At 49.7% G+C, this 22,680-nt stretch overlaps 1 long non-coding RNA gene across 1 annotated transcript in view; it reads left to right on the forward strand.

The window, feature by feature from the left end:
- LOC115860653 (uncharacterized) overlaps positions 1-22,443 on the forward strand; it is a 66,083-nt gene extending 43,640 nt beyond the window's left edge. Inside the window, exon 4 of the long non-coding RNA XR_004042503.3 lies at positions 22,345-22,443. This is a non-coding gene — a long non-coding RNA (uncharacterized lncRNA). The remainder of the gene's footprint in view (positions 1-22,344) is intronic.
- Positions 22,444-22,680: the final 237 nt, after the last annotated feature.

Here is a 22,680-nt window from a genome sequence, read left to right on the forward strand (position 1 = left end):
CAAATTGCTTACAATTTGGCATGTCTTCCTGACCCCACCATGAGTTCCCTGCAGGCAGTAGCACAGTGTTTAAGGCCTCGAGCCCTGGAGACTGAGTTCACATCTTGACTCTGCCTGTGACCGCTGTGTGACCACTGGAAAGTTCTTAACCACTCTGGGCTTCTATGTCCTCATCTATAAAATAAGGGTGATGATAGCACCTACCTCATAGGGCTGTGGTGAGGAGTCAATGGGCTCATACCCCTCGAGGTCTTAGAAGGATGCCCAGCCATACACAGGACATGCTCAATAAATGTTAGCTATTATTATGTGGGCCTGGCGAAAGGTAGATGGCTATACACTTTGTAAAATGAATGCTCAGCAACAATCCCTGCTCTCCTCTCTGCCATCCCTGGGGGCTAGATAGATAAAATCTATTTCTGTGTGTATATATTTGAATGTTCAAACATGTGTGTATGCACCCCAGGATGCGGAGAGGAGGGAGCAAACCCCTTGCCCCTCTTCCCTCGCCTGTCCTCCTGGGCTCTGGCTTGGTCCACCTCCCACGGCCCAGCCCTAGACTCCCCTCCCTGCTGGGCTGGGGCAGGAAGATTAGACAAGCTTCCCTCTCCTGGTCCTTGGGGTATTGTCCCCAGTGGCAGCAGGAGCCCCTCTCTTCTCTTCTCCCTGGCTTTTGCCTATCCTTAAAGAGGGCCCCTGGGTGTGCCCAGGTTGGGGAGGATGGGAAGGGCTCCAATGTTAGGGTTAGAGTCAGTCCCTGCTGCCATATCAATCAGGGCCCTTTCATTAGCTGGAAACAGCTGCACCCGGCTGCCCCAGCAAGTCCAGACGGGGATTCCCTGCCCTTCCCCAGCCTGCCCCTCTTGCCCCCCTTCCCCAGCTGACAGTCACTCTCACCCTTCCCCGGATGCAGGGGACAGGCTGGGGCAAGCCAGGGACACACTTAGTTTCCCTTCCCTGCTGCCCCTCCCTAGGGTGATACCCCCCTCCCCCCCTCCCTCCACCCCATCTGCCCTAAGTCTCTAGGACCTGGCTGGGGTAGGGGCTGGAGCGCTAGTCAGGAGAGGAGTCCACAAGAGGCTGACCGTGGTTGGACCTGAGTTCCTTGGGCAAGATGCTTTAACCAGAACCCTGGAACAGCAAGGTGGGGGTGGGGGGATCCCAGAGCACAGAGTGGGGAAGACACTCGCCCAGGGTCATACAGTGGCTCAGCCAATACTAGAACCCAGAGCTTTGGAAGCCCATTTTTCTTTCCTTTATCCCACAGCCTCAGTTTCCCTATCTGTGTATTGAGGGACTGCCTGGTGGGTCTCCTGACTCCCTTCTGGCTCCGACACTGTGGGCCTCTCAGGGTCCTTCCTCTTCCCCTCCTTGTTTCTCCCTGTTGAGGTGCCGAGGTTTGTTAGTGGAGGTGGACGGGGTGGGGTGGGGTGGGGGAAGGGGGCCCTTCCAGCAGATTCAGCCTCTGTCTTCTTTTTTCTTTCTTTTTTTTTAAACAGAAAATTATTTTTATCGATGTATAATTGACACATAACATTATATTAGTCATATATACAACATAATGATCTGATATTTGTCTATATTGTGAAATGATCACCACAATAAGTGTAATTAATATTCCTCACCATGCATAGTTACAATGTTTTTTCTTGTGATGAGAACTTGTAAGATCCACTCAGTCTCTGTTTTCAACAACATAACATCTCTGCCAACTAAGAGATCAGAGGCTGTTGTATGGGGAGTATCTGGTTTGGGTGGTGGCCAGATTGGCTCTGCTGGGTTCACAGCTCAGTCAGAGCTCTGCCCACTGTGCTATCTAGCCTGGAGACTGACAGATGCCTGATGGTTGATTTCTGCCAGGATGTGATTATTCAAGGCAAGCCCAAGGTGTGGGGAGGGTGTGGATGGATATGGAGGCAACGACCGGGGGCAGGACCCCTGGGGGTCGGGAGTCAGGATCCCCAACGGAGTGGGTAGGGGAAGGCTGGCTCAGCCTAATTCTGAACCAGGCATCTGGGGATCCAGAATTTGGTGCTGGCCTGCCCCAGCCCCTCTGAGGCTCAGGACCTAGGCCGACTGTGCAGGGGTCCCAAAGGTGAGAGAAATGCTTCTCTTCCCCCTCTGACTTCTGATGGCTCTGCCTGAAGGAGTGAGAGGGCTTCACTATGATAACAGCCAGTGTCTTCCCTTTTGGCCAGCATCACCAAAGTCGTGGGTGGATGCGGGGAGGGAGGTGGTGGGGGTCCTGGGGTATGCTCTGGGACCCCCGGGGCTCTTCTCCCGGCTCCACCCTCCTCCCATGGGCTGCGTGACTTTAGGTGAGTCACTGGGACTTGGCTTCTCCATCTGGACAATGGGTCCCTGCCCTACCCTCTCTGTACCGCAGGTGGGTGTGGGAATCTCCAGGAAAGAGAGGGTGCGTCTCTGGGACAAGATAGTCCTTCAGCATATACAGCATCCCTCACCCCATGGCCTGAGGCAGCTGCTGCCAAAAAAACAACTGTCAACCAATCCTGAGTCAAAACACCGCCATCTCCAGAGAACATCTGACACGGCAACGTGGCCCTGCCCTCAGGGAGCTTACTGTCAGAGCCAGTCAGCCCGTAGAGGCGGGGGCAGAGAGAAGCCCGATTTAAACCTGAGGAGGAGTGGGAGGAGGAGTCTCCACAGCCACAGCCTAGATGCAGTGGCTGCCCAGGTGTGTCTGCCTTATGAAACCTAAAAGGTCTTCCTGATGTTCTCAAGGCAGCCATGTCCTCTGTCCTTACCTCTCTCTGCCCCTCCCTCACTGTCTGATGAGTGTCCTCTGTCTCCCAGTGGGCTGGCAGTGGCTTGAGGCCCTCGGCCACTGCTGTCCTGGGGCCTAGTGCAGTGCCCACACATCGGAGGTGCTTATTCCACGCAGGCAGGGATGCTGGTGGAATCCAATCCCCACCTGCTGCCCCGTTCTCTGTACAAGACCCCTGGCCTGGGCTTGAATTCTACAGTGATGGGGACTATTACAGGTTCATGGGCAAGTGTGTTTTGGGAGGGGTGTGGGGTCCAGAAGAAGAGAGGGGACAAGAAACCCTGTTTCAACCAGACCCTGGGTGAAGGGGAGAAAGTCAGAAGAGGGAGGAAGGCAGGGTGTCTGAGGTCCCCTGGAGCTGCAGACCCCCTCCTCCCTCCAATCCTCCTAACTTGAAGAAAATGCTGTGGAGATGGGGTGTCCTCAGACACAGTCCTGTCCAGAAAACTACCCCCTACATCCTTGCAGGCTCCCTGTCTGGCATGAGGGTTGAGGTCCTGGGACTCTCTGGGAGAAAAGGCCTGGTGCTTGGGGACTTAGGAGATCTGAGAGAGGCCTTGAGGCCAAAGTGGGGCTCCCTGAGGTCTAGCAGGGGACCAAGGGGTCTAGCAGGGGCACATGGTAAGGGGGGGTGGGGCAGAGGAGATCTTGGACCGTCGGTGGGCCTGAGCGGTGGAGGTGCCTTGGGTATTCTATTCGCTATCCTCACCCCTGTCCCTCACAGAAAGTCACCAGATAAAATGGAAGATTCCCAGTTAAATTTGAATTTCAGAGTGCTTGGCTCCAGGACTCCCTTTTGCATAAAGAAGAGAGAAAATATAACAAATAATTTTCAGTATATTGCATGGGACAATGAATGTCCTGTATTTTTATTTGCTAAACCTGGCAAGCCTGCCTCCATATCCACCATGGGGACACCTGTCTCCCCAAGGCTGCCCGGAAGTGGGCTAGGCCCAAGTTCCGGTGGGCTGGTCACCCTGCTCCTAACCAGGCTGGGAAGGCCCTGGGATGAGCTGGCTGTGTCTGTGCCCACAGATACAGCCAGTGGCTGTGGTGAGCAGCGAGGCTGGGTGTGTGTGGAATGGGGGAGGGGGAACTGGGCAGTGGCAGAGCCAGAGACAAGAGAACTTTTTTCTATGGGTTCCTGTCTCATCCCCTCCCCAGACTCACCACCACCCAGGGCCTGAGTCACTGGGAGAAGGGGCTGGGACAGGCCAAATTTTTCCACTCAGCCCCCAGCCCTGTAACACAGCTCACCTGATCAGCCCCACCCACCCAGAGGGAAATTCCAGTTTTAAATCCTGTCCGGAATTCTCAGTCTGGCCAGCAAACTCCGCACTGGGGGTTGGGAGCTTCTGGGGTCAGGAGACACCTCTGGGACTCCCTTCTGCATAAAGAAGAGAGAAGCTTGCTGAGGGCACAGCTGGGACAACTTCGGGGCTGGGCATGGGGACAGGAGGGCTGTGAAATCTGAGGCTGAGGCCAGGACAATGTGTGTAAAGATTTCTCTTGGGGCTTCCCAGGTTCGGTTGACATCAATTTAGACTGTCCCCAGACCCCGTGTGTGTGTGTGTGTGTGTGTGTGTGTGTGTGTGTGTGTGTGTGCGCGCCCGTGCGCGTGCATGTCCTTCTCACCCAGCTGCGGGTGGTGGAGGGGCTATAATTACACAGCTATTGCCAACATAAAGCCCATATTCTTTAGCCCAGTGTTCAAGGCCCTTTGTGTCTAGACCTCAAGGTATCTTCCCATGGTTATCCACTGTTGCTCTCTTCGGTGCCCTGGGCTCTCATCCAGGTCCTCAAACTCAAATGCCTACAGGGGCCAGACAGGTAACTGGGGACAAGGGAAGTGGACTGGACTGAGGGGGGAGGTGTACTACTCCGCTTCTCAATGGTTGTTGCATTTCTGGAATTTAAGACTACAAAGCCCGCCTTCCTCCACCCCCAACCTCATTGTTTACCTTCTGGCTCTGGCGATGGACTGCGCCTTTTTCAAGGACACTGTGCAGGCCAGTGCGGGTGGGCCAAACAGAACATGTCTGAGGCCCGGATGTGGCCCATGGGTGCTCGTTTGCAACCTCCCTATCTGGTCAAATTGCACCTTTCACTGTTTCTTATATAGGTCCCTCCCATTCCTGCCCCTGTGCCTTTGCTTAAGCTGTTCCCTTGGCCTAGAATACCCCCTGCCACCTCCAGGTGTCCAAACTCTATCCAGCCTTCTAAGTCCAGCTCACAGGCCACCTCCCCCATGAAGCCTCTGTCACCATTGCCTTGTACTTTCTCCATCCTCTGTCTGTACATCTTTTTGAACCAAATTACTTCCTGTTTTATGTTAAGGTTATTTATAGTCCTGCTGGATCACCCGTAGAGGTCAGTTCTGTGGTCAGTTAGCCTCTGACTGTCTGGTACAGAGCAGTAGTTAATAAATAATTGTTGAATGTCAAATGGACAAATGTAAAAACCAAACATCCTTTTCAGTGAAAATTGGGCTCAAATCATGGCTCTGCTCATTTATTATAGCTGTGTGACTTACTGCAACTTACTTTGAGCCTTGGTTTCACCATCTGTAAAATGGGCATATTAATAGTATCTACATCTGGTGGTAGTATGAAGAATAAATAAGTTAATGCATAAAAAGTACTGAGAAGTGTGCCAGACAAATCCAATAAATCTAAGCCATCGTCATCATCGTCACTATTATTGTTATTATTACATAGCTCAAATGCTGCCTCCTCCAGTCCTGCAGTTGGAATTAACCTCTCCCTCCACTGAGTTCCTGCTGTATTTTGTTTGCCTCGTGTTATAATTAGTAGTCTACATAACTGATTCCTCCATCAGCTTGTCACCTCTTGGAGGGCAAGTCCACGCCTCACTGATCTTTGTGTTTGTCAGTCATTCATGCAGCAGTTACGGAGTGTTTTCAAAAGCCAGGCACCGTGCTAAGGGGCTGGAAATATGCTGGTGAAAAGATATGTCCCGTATAACACTTGGCGCCATGCCTGGGTTAGTGTTCGTGTTTGCAGAGGCCCCCTTCTTCTTGCTACCCAGTGTCTCCTGGCATCACTGTGGGGTGGTCTGGAATGGGGTGGAAGGGTGGGGGCCCAGCAGAGCCCAGGCTCAGCTGACCACTGAGGGGCAGCTCTCCTCACGGTGTGCTGGGAGGGCAGGGCTGAGCTGGCACTAAAGACACAGTGAGCAGGCTGGGCATGGGGGCACCTGGTCTCCCTGCCTGCCCTGGGTCCTCCAGGCGGGGACTGGGATGGTCCTAGAAGGGTAGGGACGAGCTCTGTGCCCCAGCCAAGTAGAGAGCCCCCACCTCCTGGGTCAGCCCCCAGTTCCTGCACCCCTGCATCCCTAGAGACACTCTGCTTCAGCTTCAGGATTCAGGCCTCATGCCCAAGAAGCGATCTGGAGAGATCACTGTGAACCAGACATTTACGAGCCTTAGAGCCAGACTCCTCGTGTGACTTTCAGCAAGTTACTTGGCTTCTCTGAGTCTCAGTTTCTTCATAAGAGGAATTAGGTGAGTTAATACCTTTCTAGGTCTCAGCACTAGTGTGGGTTGGTTGCACTAGGCTGGTTGGTGGGAGCACTGGGTTGATTCCAGACTCACTCCTAACTCCCTGTGGGACCTTGGACTAGCCCTTTGCCCTTTCTGGGTCTGAGGCTCCCGGCTCAGTGTCATGGACATATATACACTTCCAAACGTAAAATAGATAGCTAGTGGGAAGCAGACGCATAGCACAGGGAGATCAGCTCGGTGCTTTGTGACCACCTAGAGGGGTGGGATAGGGAGGGTGGGAGGCAGGGAGACGCAAGAGGGAAGAGATATGGGAACATATGTATAACTGATTCACTTTGTTATAAAGCAGAAACTAACACACCATTGTAAAGCAATTATACTCCAATAAAGATGTAAAAAAAATAAAAATAAAAAAATAAATAAAAAATTTTCAAATTGTAAAAAAAAAAAGAAAGCAGGGGTGTGTACTGAGCTCCGAGGCTCCTCGCATCCCTAAGGGCCTTGAGATTCTCTCCCTGGGGTCCAGCCCCGGTAAGTAGGCCTTGCCCTCTCCATCCCCGGGGGCCATTTTCTCCCTGAGAAATGGGGTCACTATGCACTCAGTCCGAGGGATCCCAGCCCCAGTTCCCCAAGCTTTAGTCTTGGGACCCGACTGCTCAGTCCCCGGCCTAACCCCCCACCTGCTCCCTTTTTACCACCTCCACTTGCACGTGGGGCTCAGCTCAGTGTCACCCCAGGCAGTAGTCACAGTGGGTCTCGGTGTCTATGCACCTCCCACCCCCACCCCTTTTCCAGAGGTCATTTACTGGGTCCATGGCCCACGGCCAGGAGACGCAGAGAGAAGGGAAGGAGCCTCTGACATCCACCTGCAGGGGTGCGTGGTAGGAGACAGGCAGGAGGCATGGGCTCTGTCCTGAAGGCCCACAGCTGTGAGCGGGGATTCTGAGCGTGTGTGGCTCTGGTAGGCTCTGACTGCAGAGTCCTGGTGGGCCATGGACAGGAGGGGCAGCCATTATTTGGCCTCCCACATGCACCCCAGCAGGACCCAACCGTGAGCCTCCAAAGACAGGGGAGTAGGGAGGCGGTGCTGAAAGAGGGGCCTTGGGAAGCCCAGCACGGGACACTGGGCTCCCTCCCTGACCCAGGCCAGGATGAAAGCCCCCTCCCTAACCCCGTAAGTCCCTGGTCCTCATTAAAGACCTAATCCTCCAGCCCTGCTGCAGATTCAGACGCCTCCGCCCCCAGGTCTGGAGGGGAGGGAACAAGTAATGGTTTCTCTAACCCTTTCCCCCTCCCCCACCAACCAGGCGGGGCTTGGGCACCTGACTGAGTGGTCAGTGGGCCTCTGGGGGCCACCAGCATCCCAGGATGGCGCTTCCGGGAAGTGGAGGACGGAGAGGAACGGGCCGCTGAGGGGAGGAGTCCTGGGAAAAGAGGGAAGGAGGAGGAGGTGGTGGCAATGTTCTGACCAAGTGGGAGAGTCCCTGGCAAGAGACACTTCTCCCTTCCCCTCGCCCCTTGACTCCCGGAGATCCCCCACTGAGGGGAGCCTGGAGGGTGGGCATGGGCACCCAGCTCAGCACCTCTGCTGGGGCAGAGCCAGGTCGGGGGCCCTCGGGTCTCAGTTTCCTCGGCTCTCCGATGAGGCTGGTTCCTCCCTCACTTGCTCTTGCCTGTCTCCTGGGCCCGGCCTGAGGGCAGAGGGGCAGGCCAAGGGGAACACACTTTGGCAGGTAAGCGTAGCAAGTGCTGGAGGAGGCCAGGCCCAGCGTTTGCAAGTGGCTCCTGGTCTGGCTGGCCTAGTGCTGGCCTACGCTGTTTCCAATGGCCTAGAGCTTCCTGGAGAAGTGTGGGGCAATCCTGTTCCTTCCCTTTGACCTCCATTCCTCTGGGGATCTGCTGAGATCAGCTTCCCAGCACTCTTCTTTCTGTGCTCCCTAAAAAGGGTTTGTTTGGAAGGTCCAGGGTACTCCGTGCCCCCTCATCCCCTCGTGTCTAGTGGGCCTCCCTAGCTGGGGGTGCTGGGCTGGGGGCTGCTGGGAGCTCTGGGGAGAGAAGACAGCCTGTTCTCAGGCAAGCCCCCAGGCTGATGGGTTGAGACACAACCTCCACCCCCAGGAACAGACCTGGAAACAGAGAAACAAGAACTGTCTCTCATCCACTATTGATTAAAAGGTGCAGGTGGTCAGTTATGTAGGCCATGGACGTAGTCAACTATATTTCATCAAAAGCAAAACAAACAAATGACGTACTATTAAGAAGAAAGAATACTGCTAATTAAACTCTGACACAGTGACTTCTTGTTATTGACTGCAAGGCGCATCCTGATTTCAGAGATGTTAAAATGTGTGCCAGAGAACCAAAACGAAGTTAAAAACATTTCTCTTGAACACACAATTTTTGTGCGTCTAGTAGTGTTTACTTAGAAGGGCTGTTCTGAGGTTTATGAGATTAAACATATAAAGCAACTGGCACAGAGCCTGGCATGCAGTAAATGATCACTAAATGTTAATTATTATTGCAGTTGCTATTATACGTGCTTGAATTTTATCTGCACATGAAAATCCTTTTTGATAATTTTGTATTGTTTTAGAGGCTAAGGTCTTTGAGTAGAGGCAGAGGAGCCAGGAGAGCCGAGGAGGCAGCCTGGAGGGGGCACTAGTCCATGGGTGAAATCTGCGGTGTATTTATAAACCCCATGGAGGCATCAGACGGGGGCTGAGCCCAGAGGCCGCATTTGCCAGTCTCTCAGAAAAGCACCGCCCTATCAATCAATCAATCATTCAATCAGTGCATTCATTAAGACGTTCATTGAGCTATGACAGTCACAGTGCTAAGTCCCCTCCTCCAGCAGCCCCCCCACACGGCTGGCCTGGCCCCTGCCTATTAGAAGCATCCAGGCCTCAGTTATTTGAACTGGCACATCAAAGGCGGATTGGCCCTGACCCGTCATCTGGGGATTTTTCCCATGGATCAGCACAGCTCCTCCCCCTCTTTCACCCAAAGGGGGTGAGGTGGGGTAATCTTCATTTCCCAGGCACTTCTAGGCCTTTGTAGAGGCTGTTCTCTCCATCAGGACACCCTCAGCCCTGTTCCGTGCAAAGCCTCACTCTTTCTCCTTTGTCATAAAGAGGTTTGTTTCAAGTCCCCTCTCCAGGAAGCCTTCTCTGAAAATGCCTGCCCCTGCCCCCCACCCCGTCCTGCTCAGCTTCTGTGCCCTATTTCTTTTTTCTTTCTTTTCTTTTTAAGATAAATTTATTTATTTATTTATGGCTGTGTTGGGTCTTTGTTGCTGCGCGCGGGCTTTCTCTGGTTGTGGCGGGCAGGGGCTACTCTTTGTTGTGGTGCACGAGCTTCTCATTGCGGTCGCTTCTCTTGTTGCAGAGCACGGGCTCTAGGCGTGCGGGCTTCAGTAGTTGTGGCTCGTGGGCTCTAGAGCGCAGGCTCAGTAGTTGTGGCGCACGGGCTTAGTTGCTCTGCGGTGTGTGGGATCTTCCCGGACCATGGCTCGAACCCGTGTCCCGTGCATTGGCAGGCGGATTCTTAACCACTGCGCCACCAGGGAAGCCCCCGTGCCCTACTTCTTAGTGGACTCAGGACATCGTCTGTACCCTGCAAATTGAACCCTCCTATGGTCTGGGCTTTTCTCTTGCTTCTCTGTCCCAGCTCAGGTGGCCAGATGCCAGCTGTGCAAGGACGGGGCACATACTGCCTCTGACTGTAATTCTGAATCCTCACCTCCCAAACCCATATGGCGTGTCCATGGGAACCGGGCACTGTGACGGGCCCTGCCCTGAGCCCTCTCAGCCTGCTGGGCTATGACATCCTCCCCTGCCACCCTGCATGCCTCTGCCTCACACCCTCGAATCCCAGCCTCCTCCCGTGCCCCTCCTCTGATTGGAGTATTCCCCTTGAGCGGGGAAGGCCGTGTGGTAAGCTCTTGGAGGGACCCTTGTCTCCCCCCAGCCACAGAGCACTGGCTAAACCCTGTCCCCACTCCCCCTCCTATACAAGTGGGCCCTCGGTTGTTTATTGTTCAAGCGCAGACCCTAGGGGCCTAGGCCTTTCCCACACCCAGGACTGAGCTGTCCCGTCCCCAGCTTTCCAAGAACAGGCTCCATCGAGCACACATGTTGTGAAATGATCCTGCTGGGCCCTCCGAGGGATGAGGCCATTTGTGGGCTGAATGGGCTGCTGCCGGCTGCCAAGGGTCAGGCCTGGGGCCTGCATGTGCCAGGAGCCTCAGCAGGGCCCACCTCCTCCCTGCACGTAGCCTTTAGGAGCCAGGAAGCCAAGCCCCTCAGACCGCCCTCCTGCTCTCCTCCCCACCAGGGCTTCTCCAGAGGAGAAGACACAGGGAAGAAAATAGACCTTCTGGGCTGGGGGGCAAGACTGGGAATATAATCTGTGGGTCCAGTGAAAATGAAAATGCAGGTCCTTTGTTTCACAGCAGAGCACTGAGCTGAGCAGGAGGGCCTGACACGCATCCTGTTGGAGGTGCCCTCGGAGTCCTGTGGCCGAGCTCCACATTGTGCTGAGGAGGCATCTGTGGCCTGAGAGGGGCAGGGCCTTGGCCGCTGCCACCTGAAAGGAGCCTGGGATCCTGATCCCTGTCCAGTGCCCATTCCCAGGCTCTGCTGCCCTAGGGAGGCCTTTTCTCTGTCCTGGGCCCTCCCACTCACCTTGTCCTCCTTGCTCATTTCTGAGCCTCCAGAAATGTTCTCTGTCCCATAAAGTCTCTTCCTCCAGGAAGCCTTCCTTTCCTGTCTAGACCAGTTTTACCTGCTGATGGTTCCTGTGCTCCTTGCACCTTCCAGGCTCACTCACATAGCTTTGCCCTTGAACTTCTGAGTCTTTATATGTTAGTATAAGTTAGCTAGAGAGCACAGCCTCCTTCCTCCCTTGCCCACTCCTTGTGGGGAGTCTCCCTCATCAGACTCTGGGCTCCCTGAGGACAAGCAGGGCCTCCCTTCAGACTGGGGGCTCCCTGGAGTTGGAAGCCTTTCCCAGGGCTTCCCTCAGGTTTGCTTCTGCACACCAGAGGCTCTCCAGACATTGCACTCAAGAGGGGACCATGCCCCGTGTGGTGCCCCACTGGCTGTGTGCCTTGTGGAGGATCCCGCTTCTCATTCTCCACCACCTTCGCTGTCCTTTCCCGATCAGTGGCAGCAGATTTTGTGAGTAGGGCCAGGTGGGGGAGATGGAGCCAGGGGTGAGGGAGGGAAATGGGAGCAGCAGGAGGCAGAAGCGTGGTCCCCAACCTCTTCCCAGCAGGGGGCCAGAGGAGAGTAGGCAGCATGATCTCCCTCCTGTGGCCTCCCCCTCGGGGTGTGAGGGACGAGGGCTGGTCTGAGGCTGGGGTCAGTGCCCAGGAGCAGACACTCAGCTGAGGCTGGTCACTCGGAGGCAGGGTTTGCGGCATGCGGGCCACAGGAGAAGGGAGGGAATGTGAGGAATATCCTGACTCAGCACTCGCCCACCCCCCGACTCCAGCCCCGGACAGGCGTCGGGGGAGGACGATTTGATTGCTGAGAACATGCAGATGGTGGAGGCCTATCTGCCCCTCCCTCCCTCATCCCCATCCTGAGTCCCCCTGAGCTGCGTTTAGGGAGGAGGCTGGGGACAGAGAGAAGGCAGGAACACTGGAGTCCCCCCAACGATACTGGGGAGGCAAGAAAGGCAGCTGAGGGAGGCGGGCGTGGGGGGGGGGGCGTGCCTTTTGACATTGTCATAGCTGTGAATATCAGTGACATGCCAAGGAATGTCCCGTACATGGAGAGGTTTCCTCCTCTGTGGGGACAAGCTGGGGGACAGGATGAGGGGAGAGCTTGGCTAGGGAGTAATGTGGGGGAGGGGAAGGGGTATTAAGAGTGAGCAGACAGTGGCCAGAGCCCCGGGGCCAGCCAAGTGGGAGGGAGATGGAAGCCTGCTTTAGTGGATTCTAGCGCTTTCCATAACTTGATTATAGGCTTCATTAAGGCAGGGACCGTCTCATAACATCTCTTAATTACCTGACAACCCCTCCACAGGGCTGGACGCATAGTAGGCATTCTGCCCAAGCTTCATCTTGAGCATGCTTGCATTATTTTTAAAGTGGTCTCGTCATATCAGGTCCCCCAAACTAAACTCACACCCATAGTCCCGGCTATTTACATTTCTCCTTGTACCTTCCAGCGTCTTTATAGGTATACACTTACGTAAGGCTGACTTATGTAAACTCAGCCTGAGTCAAGCTTTTCCAGCAGCCTTGGCAAGAGAGAGCCCTGGCTGACAGGGTGTAAACACGTGTGTCACGCTCTCTGCTCCTTCGCTCTGAAGTAACCCTTGTTCACGGGCAAGGTGAGCTGTGACACCCTCACTAGGCAGGTTTCCGTCCTTTCCCGTGTTTACATTGCTGCCAAGCAGATACCTGCTTCATTTATCTCCTGATTTGAACGGATTCTGACTTACGTAAAAACGGACTTATGTAACGTTTGCCAGAATGGAATACTAATGTGATTGGGGATCGCACATGTGCAGCGATCATTGGTTGACTTCGTGTGCAGATCCCCAACCATCTTGAGCTGGAAAACCCGATTTTAACACCAAAAAAACCCTTCAAAACACCCCAGAACTCCAAAGGACAGTTGCTGTATGAAAGGTATCCATCATTTGAGAAAATCTGTGACGGCAACAATCTATGATGAAGTTAGGAACAATTTGAAATGACATCGCCTGTCATTAATCTCCACAGTATCTACACAAGTTTGAAAGAACAATAGCAGATGTATTCGGGAATCAGTGTATGGGGGGGTGGGATGAATTGGGAGATTGGGATTGACATATATACACTAACATGTATAAAATCGATAACTAGTAAGAACCTGCTGTATAGCACAGGGAACTCCACTTTGCTGTACAGTAGAAACTAACACAACATTGTAAGACAACTATACCCAAATAAAAAAAATTTTTTTTAAAGAAGAAAAAAGAACTCTTTGTCAAAAAATAAAATAAAATAGTGCAAAATGTCACCCCATTGATTCAAAAAAAATGTATTCAGAAATCTATTCACTTGATTAAGTGAGATGTGGAGACGTTCGTTGCAGATTGCAGTGTTACTATTTAAAGTGAAAGAACTAGGATCCACTGGGTACACGACGGGTAATCTGGGTACACGATGCCACTATTTAACTGTACTGTGCAGAACTGTGGGGGGCAGTGCAGGTGAAAAATGGGAAGGGAAGACATTAGAACATAGCGTTTGGCTTGTGAAAATTCAGTGGTCCTTGGGGGGAGGAGGGGGAAGGGTAGGTGGCAGGAGCTACGTTGATGGTCTCAAATCTGTAGGTGTTGGAATTCCATTCTGAGAGCAAATAAGTTAGTGTCCGGCCTTTAGTTCTGGATGGGGGTGGGGAGAGGAGGCAGGCACCCACCAGATCATGCAGACTCCCATGGGCGATGCTAAGCAGAGGCTTCTTCTCTTTAGAGAGGAGACTGTTTCTCTGGGTGCGGTGTGAGAGACAGCTGGGAAGTTCTTCCCTGTGCTAGCTGAGATCCTTCTTGCTGTGGTTTCTGACCCATCTTTTCTTCATTTCCCTCCATTTTATAGAATTGCTCACTGTGCCCGGGCCAGCTGAGTCTAGATCTTCAAACTGCAGTTCCAGGGACCCTATTTCCCAAACCCCAAATCTGGGCCTGAGGTCTGACAAGTCCCAGAAGAGCTGTGGAGATTATGAAGCAGGAGATATAATCAGGGCCGTCCAGGAAACCAGAGCCTGAGTGGAGAAGCTGGGGACCCACTCCCACCTCCCCTCCCTGCTGTGGCCTCCTGCCTCCCGCCTCCATCCCCGGGTCAGGTCTCCGTAGCATCCTCCGCTGGGTGCTTCTCCCAGGGCAACGTGCTGAGAAAGCACTTGTGAGGACGGGGGCAGGGGCGGGGTCAGGGGTCAGGGTGCTTTTTAATTTCTCGTTAGCCATGACAGCTGTAGAACTCAAGCAATTAAGGAGGAAGACTCCTCCAGGATGCCAGAGGGCCAGCACCCCCCAAAGCTGTGCACATCTTCCTCCCTTCCTCCTCTTGCGTTGCGCCTCTCATCTTCCCGGGTCTCCCCTCCGCCCACCCCGCCCCGCGCCTGCGCACACACATAGAGCCTGCCCCTCTCTAGGCCCTGAGCTGTGGGCTATAATCACAGGGAAGCAAGGATTGCAAAGGGGTCCCCTTCTCTGGGCTTCAATCAGGGGAATGGGACAGATGGAATAGGGAGAGTGTGATGGATCTAGAAGATGCCTTCTCCATCATTCACTCCTGGGGTGGGTTGGACTTGAGAAAGGGGGTCCATTCTCTTTGGAGTTGGTAATAAGGTTGGGGGCATGGAAATGACCAAAGTCATAGCAGCCTTCCCTGCACTTCTTGACTAAGTGACCAACCCTCCAACCCAGCCTGACCTTTGGGGGTGTAGGAAAAGGGTCTCAGGTGGGGTGGATGGGAGGAACTATTTTTTTATTTTGGGCATTCGACATCTCACAAATTTTCTCTGCATCTCCTCACTGGGGATTCTTAACAGCAGCCTGCTCTGGATCCTGCCCATTTCCTGGATTCTTGTTCTGTTCCCAGCTGTGGGGGGAGGATATGCGTGTTCAATGCTATTCTTTTATTGACATCAGTCCTGCTGCACGGGTGGGGGTGTGTTTTTGGATGCTGGAGTAAAACTCTATGTCCCGGTCCAAACATCTCAATCCACCCACCAGCTGATACTTGAACCCCTACCATTAACATTTGCTTCATTTAAGACTATCTCCATGTTAAATTGCATATACCCTCGAGAAGGGAACCCCTTTATTGTGAACAAAAGATCTGACAGCTGATATAGATAAAGGAGTAACTGGGGTGGGAGGTGCATGCTGGCCAGGATTCCAAGGGGCGGGGAGGGGTTGGGGGTAGTAGGTTTATAGAGAAGAATAGACACGCTTCACAGCTTTCTCCTGCTTCTGATTAAGTCTTTAGAGCGTGGGAGAATGACAGCCCAGGCTGGTCTTCTCTGACCTAGAAGAAAAGGAAGCCTCCAAATTCCCATGGTCATGACCATTATCATCAATAGCTTCATACAGGCATGGGATATCAATGATGCTACAAAGAAGCTCAACACATGGCCCTTGCCCTCAAGATGCTCATAGCCTGGTGTGGGGCAACCAGCTCACCTAAGTGACCAGTGAGGAGCCTATGGACGTCTTAGAGAAAGAGCTTAAATTGCCAAGTGTTATCTTAGGGGGTTAGCCAGGTGGTGGACCAAGGAGGATTTGAGGCAGGGAAGAGGGAATGGTGAAGCTCTTTGGGAGCCCTTGCCCTCATGCTGGTGAGAGCAGAAGAAGCCTCAGTTAGGCTGACAGTGGTGGGAACATGATGGCTGGGACTTACGGAGAGGCATTTTGGAAAATGAATTTCTAGGACTCCAACTATGGGGTGGATGGGAGAGGCAGGAATTGAGCGTGAGTTTAAGGTTCAGAGCTTGGGTACCTGGGCGATGGTGGTGTTACTGGCAGTGGAAGGGAAGGTCTGGTGGAGCTGTGTTTGGACGGTAGGTGAGTTCTATTTCAGCATGTTGCATTTGAAGATGTCATTCCCCCCAGAAGAGGGCAAAACATACGTATACAATGTGCAACTTTTTCTTAAAGAGCTTACACATATATCAGCAGTCCTCCAAAGTGGTTAGTACAAGAGCCTAGGCAGCTTTCCCAAGTAGCTTGCCTTTGATCAAAATGTTTTACCCATTTGTGGAATAGTTCCTGGGTGTTCATGTGGCAACTGGTCAGTCTTGTGGAAGGACACAGAGACACACAGAGACTGTTGGGTTTCTGCCTTCAGGGAGCTTATTATCTAATTGGGGCGACAAAGTAAGACTCATAAAAAAGGCTACGTGTACCTATGGCTTCCCATCATACTGAGTGTATTAGGTGTCTGCTGTGGTATAATAAATGACCACCAATTTAGCACCTCAAAGCAACATCCATTTATTAGCTCACAGTTCTGTAAGTCAGAAGTCTGGCATGGATGGCTGGGTTCTCTGATTAGGGTATCACAAGTTCGAAATCAAGGTGTTGGCCGGACTGAGATTTTATCTGGAGGCTCTGGGGGGGAAAATCCACTTCCAAGCTCATTCTTATTGTTGGCAGAATTTGGTTCTTTGTGACTGTAGGATTGAGATTCCATTTCCTTGCTGGCTGTCAGCCAGGGCTGGCTGCTTGCAGCTCCTAAAGGCTGCCTGTATACCTTGCCACACAGTCCCCTCCATACTGAAGCCAGCAGTGGAACATCAACGCATCATGCTTTAAATCTCTGAGTTCTTCTTTGACCAGCCAAAGAAAACTCTGCTGTTTTTTTCTCCTTTTTTTTTTTTTTTTTTTGCGGTATGCGGGCCTCTCACTGCTGTGGCCTCTCCCGTTGTGCAGCACAGGCTCCGGACGCACAGGCTCAGCGGCCATGGCTCACGGGCCCAGCCGCTCCGCGGCATGTGGGATCTTCCCGGACCAGGGCACGAACCCGTGTCCCCTGCATCAGCAGGCAGACTCTCAACCACTGCGCCACCAGGGAAGCCCTCCAATTTTTTTTTATTGTGGTAAAAGACACGTAACATAAAATTTACCATCTTAACCATTTTTAAGTGTACAATTCAGCTGTATTAAATACAGTCATAATGTTGTGCAAACATCATCACCATACGGTTCCAGAATTCTTTTATCTTGTAAAACTGAAACTGTATCCCCATTAAACAATAACTCCCCATCCTCCCGTCACCCTGGCCCCTTGGCCGCTACCATTCTACTTTTCGTCTCTGTGATTTTGACTACACTAAGTACTTCATGTAAGCGGAATCATATAGTACTTGTCTTTTTTGATGCTTATTTCACTTAGCATAATGTCCTCAAGATGCACCCATGTTGTAGCATATTAAAGAATTTTGATATGCTGAGTGATATTGCGTTGTATGTATAGACCACATTTTGCTTATTTACTCATCTATTGATGGACACTTTGGTTACTTCCATGTTTTAGCTCTTGTGAATAATGCTGCTGTAACCATGGGTGTACAAATATCTCTTTGAGATCCTGCTTTCAATTCTTTTGGGTGTATGCCCAGAAGTAGAATTGCTGGATCATATAATAATTCTCTTTTTAATTTTTTGAAGACCTCCATACAGTGTTCCACAGTGGCTGTAGCATTTTACATTCCCACCAACAGTGCACAAGTGTTCCAATTTCTCTACATCCCTCACAAACACTTTTTATTTTCTGTTTTTTTTTTTTCTTTGAATAGCCATCCTAATGGCTGTATAGTGGTATCTCACTGTAGTTTTGATTTACATTTCCCTAATGAATAGTGGTGTTAAGCATCTTTTCATATGCTTATAGGTCATTTGTGTATCTTTGGAGAAATGTCTCTTTAGGTCTTTGCCCATTTTTGAATTGGCTGTATGTTTTTCATTGTTGAGAAAACTCTACTTTTAAAAGGTTCATGTTCACACTGAGTGAAGTAAGTCAGACAGAGAAAGACAAATATCATATGATATCGCTTATATGTGGGATCTAAAAAAAATGCTACAAATGATCCTATTTGCAAAACAGAAATAGAACCACAGATGTAGAAATATACGTATGGTTACCAAGGGGGAAAAGGGGAGGAGGGATAAATTGGGAGAATTGGATTGACATATGCACACTACTATATATAAAATAGATAACTAATAAGAACCTACTGTACAGCACAGGGAACTCTACTCAATACTCTGTAATGACCTAGATGGGAAAAGAATAAAAAAGTGTGGATATATGTATATGTATAACTGATTCACTTTGCTGTACAGCAGAAACTAACACAACATTTTAAAACAACTGTACTCCAATAAAAAATAAAATAAAAAAAGGTTCACGTGACTAGGTCTGACCCATTGGGACAGTCTCTCATTTCTAGAATCAACTGTGCCATATAATATAACCTAATCACAGGAGTGAAAGCTGTCATATTCACAGTCTTGGGAGTGTACACAGCGGGTGAGGAATCCTGGGAGGCCATCTCAGAATTCTCCCTGCCGCACTCAGAAAAGGTGCCTGGAATGAAGGTGCCTGCCCTTCGAAGTTTCTACAGCACCTATTAGACTTTACATGTTCTGACCCCTAGCTTCCTCTCTCACCTGCCATTTAGACATTCTCACTTTTCCTCAGATAAACAAGCATGTTCCAACTTTAGGTACTTTGTGCTTGCTGCTCTCTCAGACATTTTATGGCCTTCTCCCATATTTCCTCAAGGTCTCTGTTCAGAGCCAGCCCTTTGCTGAGCCCGTTTGAAATAGAAATAGTCCCACCCAGCCTGCTCAGTTTCTATCCCCTCTTACCTTGCTTTATTTTTCTGTATAGCATTTATTACTACCTGCCGTCTTATACATGTATCTGCCTACTTATTTATCGCCTTATGTCCTTCAACTAGAAGTCAGCTCAGTGAGGGCGTTAACTTTGTTTTATTTGCTATTCTACCTCCAGTGCCTAGAATAGTGTCCAACACTTACAGGTGCTCAATATTTGCTGAATGAATGATTGGATGCGTTTTCATACCTACTGAGAGCTTTTGAAATGGAAAGTTTATTCCAGAGCACAAAATAGATGAAAAATTGTTCCTGTGTTATTTTTGTTTTACAGTTTAAAATTTTTTAATGAATTTTAAAACTTTTATTTTTATTTTTGGCTGTGACTCACAGCTTGTGGGATCTTAGTTCCCAGACCAGGGATTGAACCTCCAGGGATGGAACCCGGGCCACGGTAGTGAAAGCACTGAGTCCTAACCACTGGACAGCCAGGGAATTCCCAAATCTAAAAACTTTTAACTGGAGCAAATTAAACACAAAGTAAGCAGAAGAAAGGAAATAATAAAGATCAGAGAAAAATTAATGAAGTAGAAACAGAAAAATATTAGAGAAGATCAATGAAACCAAAAACTGTCTTTTAAGATCAATAAAATTAATAAACATCTAGCCAGATTGATCAGGAAAAAAAGAAGACACAAATTACCAGTATCAAGAATGAAAGTGGTGGGACTTCCTGGGTGGCGAAGTGGTTAAGAACCCGCCTGCCAATGCAGGGGACATGGGTTTGAGCCCTGATCCAGGAAGATCCCACGTGCCGCAGAGCAACTAAGCCTGTGTGCCACAACTACTGAGTCTGCGCGCTCTAGAGCCCGCGAGCCACAACTACTGAGACCACGTGCCACAACTACTGAAGCCTGTGCGCCTAGAACCCATGCTCCACAACAAGAGAAGCCACTGCAATAAGAAGCCCGCACATTGCAGTGAAGAGTAGCCCCCCACCCCCGCTCAACACAATTAGAGAAAGCCCACATGCAGCAACAAAGACCCAACGCAGCCATAAATAAATAAATTTATTTTTTAAAAAAGAATGAATGTGGTGACTTCCCTATAGATTATACAGATACTTAAAAGATAATAAGAAACTATTATAAATAATTTTACTCTAATAATTCCCATAACTTAGATGAAATAAACAAATTCCTTGAAAGACACAAACTGTAGGAATTTACTCGAAAAGAAATAGATAACCTGAATAGACCTATATCAATTTTTTAAAAATTGGATTTGTAGTTAAAAGCCTTCCCACAAAGAAAACTCCAGGCCTGGATAGCTTTACTAATGAACTTTGCTTAACATTTAAGGAAGAAAAAAATATCAATTCTATACAAATTTTCTAGAAAATTATAAAGGAGGGAAATCTCAACTCATTGTATGAGACCAACATTACTCTGATACCAAAACCAGATAAAGATATTACAAGAATGAAAAACTATAGATCAATATCCCTCATGGGCGTTGATGCAGAAATTCCCAACAAAATTTTTGTAAATCAAATCTAACTCTATCTTTATCTCTGTCTCTATGATGACACATCATGCCCAAGTGGGATTTATCCTAGGAATGAAGGTTGGTAACATTAAAAAAAAAAAGATCAATCAACATAATTCATCATACTACCTAATTAAAAAAGAAAAAAATGTTCATCTTAATAGATGTAGAAGAAGCATTTGACAAGATTCAATATCCATTCCTGATAAAAGAATTTCCACAAATCAGGAGTAGAAAGGAACTTCCACAACCTGATAAAGAACCTCTACAAAAAAACGGTGATGGTGAAAGATTGAATGTTCTCCCTCTAAGATCAGGAACAAGACAAGGACGTTTATTCTTACTGTTTCTATTCAACATTGTACCAGAGGTTCTAACAGTGCAACAAGGCAAGAAAAAAAAATACAAAGCATTCAGACGGAAAAGAAAGAAGTAAAATTGTCATTATTTGCTGACACCATGATTATCCATGTAGAAAATCTGATGGAATATACAAAGAAGTTACTAGAACTAATAAATGGTTTTAGTAAGGTTGTAAGATGCAAGGTAGATATTAAAAAATCAATTGTATTCCTATATTCGTAATGAACAATTAGAAATTGAAAAAACAATACTTTTAAAAATGATTATCCAGGGACTTCCCTGATGTCGCTGTGGTTAAGAATCTGCCTGCCAATGCAGGGGACACGGGTTCGAGCCCTGGTCCGGGAAGATCCCACATGCCCCAGAGCAACTAAGCCCGTGCGCCACAACTGCTGAGCCTGCGAGCCACAACTACTGAGCCCGTGTGCCTAGAGCCCATGCTCTGCAACAAGAGAAGCCACCGGTATGAGAAGCCTGCGCACCACAACGAAGAGTAGCCCCTGCTCACTGCAACTAGAGAAAGGCCCCGCGCAGCAATGAAGACCCAATGCAGCCAAAAATAAATAAATTTTAAAAAATTATCCATTGCACTGGGATCTCAGAAGTTCTTCAGTTCTTTTTTAGATTATGTCATTGATGGTGTCTTTCCCTTAGTTTCTCTGTTTCTCCAACTATTTGGATGTTCTCCTGCTACTTGGTTACTATTGCCTGAACTGGTCTTCCAGTTTTATTGTACAGTCGTTCAAAAATTTCCATCCTTTTGTTATCTTCCCCCTGCTTTATGATCATTTCCTCAGCGTTATCTTCCAAACTTCTACTGAGTTGTTTTTATTTCTGCTGACATGTTTGATTTTTAAGCTCTCTCTCTTGTTCCCTTTTTAGAAAATACTATTAGACTTTTGTTGCATTTTTTTTTTTTTTTTTTTTTTGAGGTACGCGGGCCTCTCACTGTTGTGGCCTCTCCCTTTGCGGAGCACAGGCTCCGGACGCGCAGGCTCAGCGGCCATGGCTCACGGAGCCAGCTGCTCCGCGGCATGTGGGATCTTCCCAGACCGGGGCACGAACCCATGTCCCCTGCATCGGCAGGCGGACTCTCAACCACTGCGCCACCAGGGAAGCCCTTTTGTTGCATTTTTGCAATATTTTTCCTTATCATGCTCAGGATATAATAATATGTTGTCATTTTTAAGCTTTCTTCTTGGTATGTGATCATGGCTTCCTCCAAGTCACTTTTTTTTTTAAAAGAATCAATTTTATTTATTTGTTTATTTTTGGTGGCATTGGATCTTCTTTGCTGCACGCAGACTTTCTCTAGTGTGGCGAGCGGGGGCTACTCTTCCATTATGGTGTGCGGGCTTCTCATTGCGGTGGCTTCTCTTGTTGCAGAGCATGGGCTCTAGAGCGCAGGCTCAGTAGTTGTGGTGCATGGGCTTAGTTGCTTTGTGGCATGTGGGATCTTCCGAGACCAGGGATTGAACCCGTGTCCCCTGCATTGGCAGGCGGATTCTTAACCACAGCACCACCAGGGAAGTCCCCCAAGTCAATTTTTGTTTTGTTTTGTTTTGCTCTGCCTTTTGTGTTAGAAGCCTCAGATGTCTCATAAGCCTTGGTTGTTTGCTTATTTTTAAATGTGGGGATCTGAAAAGCTGGTGGGAAGCTGTGTGTGTGTGCGTGCGTGCACAAGTGTGTGTGCCTTGTCTGTGAGCCTCATGCGACGGTGATCTGGCTGGAATATTTCATTTTCAAGCCCCCAGTATTAGTATCTTTGGTCTTTTCTTCCTTTCAGATTGGTCAGATTCCTCAGAGATGCACCCTCTAGGTTCCAGCCTGGAGGACAATGGCCAGTGTTCTGAGATTCCAGCGGGTAAGAGGACCCAGGTCTCAGCATCCACTATGTGAACATTTTCAATGAGATACTCCTTCCTTCAGTGTCCTGGGGTTTCCTTGTCAGGGACCCTCTGCTTTCCCCTCACCAGCGAGTAGCCTCTAGCTTTTGCCTGGCTGTATGGGGTAGGGGAAGAATCTGAGGATCTGATGGCTTTTTTTAAAATAAAATTTATTTATTTATTTATGGCTGTGTTGGGTCTTCATTGCTGCACGCGGGCTTTCTCTAGTTGCGGTG

Source organism: Globicephala melas, chromosome 11, assembly GCF_963455315.2.
Source record: "Globicephala melas chromosome 11, mGloMel1.2, whole genome shotgun sequence".
In the NCBI taxonomy this organism is placed as follows: domain Eukaryota; kingdom Metazoa; phylum Chordata; class Mammalia; order Artiodactyla; family Delphinidae; genus Globicephala; species Globicephala melas.